Below are 4681 nucleotides of genomic sequence, written 5' to 3' on the forward strand. Positions count from 1 at the left end.
TTATTTTAACAGGATTCCTAAGGCTTCATTTACATACTATGAGATTCATTCATTCTATATGTAAAATTTAATGTTTTTAGTAAATCAGTGCATTTGTGCAATTATCACAACAATCTAGATTTTTAACATTTCTGTCATGTCCAAAATTTCTCTATTTACAGTTAATTCCCACCGATACCCCAAGCCCTAGGCACCCAATGATCTGCTTTTTGCATCAATCAATTTACCTCTTCTACATATTTCAAGTCAATGAAATCATACATTATATAACCTTTTGTGTCCAGTTTCCTTCACTTAGTTAACATTATTGAAGTTCCTCAGTTTTGTAGTATGTATCATCATTTTGTCCCTTTTCATTTTATTTATTTTCTCTTTTTTCATTTGTGTAAATGTATAAGGTCCAAGTGTAGTTTTGTTACCTGTGTAGATTGCATAGTGGTGAAGTCAGTTTCCACAGTATCCATCACCCCAATCACATGCATTGTCCCATTAAGTAATCTCTCATCACCCGGAGTACAAGGGTTGAAACTTGCCTTGGGAAAACTACCCTCATGTTCATGGTATCTCCCCTGCCAGATAAGTCTGGTTTTGTTCCCTTTTATTGTTGAATGATATTGCCTTGCATGGATGTAGTTTATCCATTTTATTAATCCATTTACTAGTTGAAGGATATCTGGATTTTCAGTTTGGGCCTACTATGGATAATGCCGTTTTGAACTCTTAAACATGTATCTTCATGAGGACATATGTTTTTATGTCTCTTAGGTAGATTCCAAGGAGTGAAATTGCGGGGTCATGTGGCAAACATATGTTAAACTTTTAAAGAAATTGCCAAATTTCCAGGTATTTGTAAAATCATACACTCCCACCAGCAACACATAAGGGTTTAGAAAGTCTGTTTGTCTTCAAACATAATTATAATGATGATGATAGTATTAGAAATAACATCTGTCTTGTGAATTTTATATTTTCTCTTTATGTTTCAATTTTTATTCATCCAGGATCCATTTGGTGACAGAAATGACTTTGGAATACAACTTACCACAAACTGAAACTAAATCTCAACTCTTTCTGGTTCTAATTCTAGACTCTGTTTTACTGGCATATTTAATAAAAAATAAAGAATCAGAAACAAATTTGTTTTGTTTTGTTTTGTTTTGTTTTATTTTTTTGAGACGGAGTCTCTCTCTGTCACCCAGGCTGGGGTGCAGTGGCAAGATCTTGGCTCACTACAAGCTCCAACTCCTGGGTTCATGTCATTCTCCCACCTCAGCCTCCGGAGTAGCTGGGACTACAGGTGCTTGCCACCATGCCTGGCTAATTTTGTTTTTTGTAGTTTTAGTAGAGATGTGGTTTCACTGTGTTAGCCAGGATGGTCTTGATCTCCTCACCTCATGGTCCACCCGCCTCGGCCTCCCAAAGTGCTGGGATTACAGGCATGAGCCACTGCACCCAGCCAACAAATGTATTTTTTAAAATAAATATATAGTATGTTTTAGCACCTTATAGAGCTAGTCATTCCTATTCTACTTTACTAGTTGAAGGACATTTGGATTGTTTTCAGTTTGGGCCTACTATGGCTAATGTTCTGAACTCTTAAACATGTGTCTTCATGAGGACCTCGTTTTATGTCTCTTAGAGTAGATTCCAAAGGAGTGAAATTGCTGGGTCATATGGCAAACATATGTTAAACCTTTAAAGAAATTGTCAAATTTCCAGGTATTTAATAAAATCGTACCTCCACCAGCAACACATAAGGGTTTAGAAAATCTGTTTGTCTTCAAACATAATTATAATGATGATGATAGTATTAGAAATAACATCTGTCTTGTGAATTTTATATTTTCTCTTTATGTTTCAATTTTTATTCATCCAGGATCCATTTGGTGAAAGAAATGACTTTGAAATAGAACTTACCACAAACTGAAACTAAATCTTAACTCTTTCTGGTTTCTAATTCTAGACTCTGTTTTTACTGGCATGTTAATAAAATAAAGAATCAGTAACAAATTTGTTTTGTTTTGTTTTGTTTTGTTTTATTTTTTGAGGCAGATCTCTCTCTGTCACCAGGCTGGGGTGCAGTGGCATGATCTTGGCTCCCTATAGCTCCAGCTCCTGGGTTCCGTCATTCTCCACCTCAGCCTCGGGAGTAGCTGGGACTACAGGTGCTTACCACCATGCCTGGCTAATTTTGTTTTGTAGTTTAGTAGAGATTGCTGGTTTCACTGTGTTAGCCAGGATGGTCTTGATCTCACCACCTCATGGTCCCACCGCCTCGGCCTCCCAAAGTGCTGGGATTACAGGCATGAGCCACTGCACCCAGCCAACAAATGTATTTTTTAAAATAAATATATAGTATGTTTTAGCACCTTATAGAGCTAGTCATTCCTATTCTACTTTTTCTCAAAAATTTCCCCATAAAAACAACATGTCAGCATACTGAATTGCGTTCTCATATCAATCCTTTTTCCTTGCTTTTCTGTTTTATTCTAATTGAGTTCATGGCAGACATTTAATGCTCAATACATATGTATTAAAAAAGATCCAAAACGCTGAATGGAGGATGCCTATCAGGAATCTCTAGGCCTTCATGTTTAATTTAACTACAAATACTAACAACCTAAGAGTACCACAATCTATCATTTCCGTACCCTGAAATCAACCTCTCCTACTCTAGCCACCATTTCTTTACTTTTAAAAATGTATGATTTTGCTCCTTTTCTCCCCATGTGCATCAGGCCCACTCTACAAAGGTTGAATCCTGGCCTGTCTGAGCCCGTGTGATCCCATGGTCATTCCAATGAGAAAGTGGGTACTGGGAATACTCTGGAAACAGTGTAGTTGCTCCTTATAAGGGCACACAGGAAAAAGTACTATCCTTTTCCTTTCTCTGGGAGTTGTTGTGAAAGAATAAGAAACCTAAAGCTGCTGCAGGGGTCCTCCTACCATCGCAGGAAAGCTGACGTGCTGTGTGTGATAGAGAGATGAGCTATGAAGTGCCAGGGTCGCTGGTGATGCCACTGGCCTGCTGAGTTGAGCAACCCTGGAGACGCCCAGCCTTGCATCTATCACCTATGTGAGATCATGGGTTAAAAAAAAATAAAGCCCACTAGGTGAGATTTCCTGCTATTTGCAGCAGAAGCATCTTCATTCAAATATTCATCCCACACATTTTAGTTCCACACCACAAATCTCATATAAAATGAGACAAATCATCTCCTCCACTTAGGGAACAAGGCCTATTTGTTGCAACTCTGGAAACAAACAGAACAGACATAATTATCAGCTTAATATATTTCTATAGGATTTATGTTCTTATAGGATTTATATGTACTTGTACTGATGTGTATGTACAAGTAACATATAACTAAAAATAAAATATGTATAAAATATTGAATTTGATTGAAAATAAGTTGTCTCTGACAGTAGAGAAATTATGCTGAAATGATTATTACTTTGAAATAGACTTCTGAATTGATTATGTACTTTTTAGATTTGACATATTTGATACTCTCAGAACACAATGGAGAACCCTCCATCTTCTAAATTTGTCTTTCTCTGAAATCTGTACAAGTCCTTTGGTAATACTATATTACTGAAGTCTCTGGAATGAAAAACCATATACTACTTTACAGTAATAGATACACAATACGGTAGATGGATTAAGGAAGAGCTCTGGGCCGGGCGCAGTGGCTCATCCCAGCACTTTGGGAGGCCAAGGCAGGTGGATCATGAGGTCAGGAGACCAAGACTATCCTGGCTAACACCGTGAAACCCTGTCTTTACTAAAAATCCAAAAAAACTAGCCGGGCATGGTGGTGGGCGCCTGCAGTCCCAGCTACTCAAGAGGCTGAGGCAGAATGGTGTGAACCCGGGAGGCAGAGCTTGCAGTGAGCCGAGATCGCGCCACTGCACTCCAGTCTGGGCAACAGACTGAGACTCAGTCTCAAAAAAAAAGGAAGAAAAAGAAAAGGGTACTTGCTAGCTGGTTTCTCATCTCATGTTGGCCAAGTTTCTTTCAGTTGTTACAGTCTCTTCTCAGTTTTTATGCATTGCCTTTGTAAACATTAGGTTTCCTTTTTTAACTGACAAGTACAAATTGTATAGTGTATTTATGTTGTAGAGTCAAAGTTTTGATATATGCCTATAGTGTGGAAAGTCTAAATCAAGCTATTAAACATATGCATTACCTCACATACTTATGACATATACATGAAAACCATTATGCTATTGGGAAGTAATCTTCCCTTTTTCATTTCTTTTTATTTTTTGTCTTTGGAGCCAAATGGACCAGATGATATTTTTCCACCTTCTTTATTATTATTATTATTATTATTATTATTATTATTATTATACCTTAAGTTCTGGGCTACATGTGCAGAATGTGCAGGTTTGTTACATAGGTATGCATGTACCATAGTGGTTTGCTGCACCCATCACCCAATAATCTACATTAGGTATTTCTACTAACGCAATCCCTCCCCTAGCCCCCCACCCACAGACAAGCCCCAGTGTGTGATGTTCCCCTCCCTGTGTCCATGTGTTCTCATTGTTCAGCTCCCAGTTATGAGTGAGAACATGCAGTGTGTGGTTTTCTGTCCTTGTGTTAGTTTGCTGAGAATGATGGTTTCCAGCTTCATCCATGTCCCTGCAAAGGGCATGAACTCATCCTTTTTTTATG

General features: G+C 38.0%; 1 pseudogene; it reads right to left on the reverse strand.

The window, feature by feature from the left end:
* Nucleotides 1-436: 436 nt before the first annotated feature.
* On the reverse strand, nt 437-584 carry LOC116272868 (annotated as a pseudogene).
* Between the last annotated feature and the right edge of the window lie 4097 nt (nt 585-4681).

The sequence above is a fragment of the Papio anubis genome, unplaced genomic scaffold, assembly GCF_008728515.1.
Source record: "Papio anubis isolate 15944 unplaced genomic scaffold, Panubis1.0 scaffold2310, whole genome shotgun sequence".
Classification (NCBI taxonomy): domain Eukaryota; kingdom Metazoa; phylum Chordata; class Mammalia; order Primates; family Cercopithecidae; genus Papio; species Papio anubis.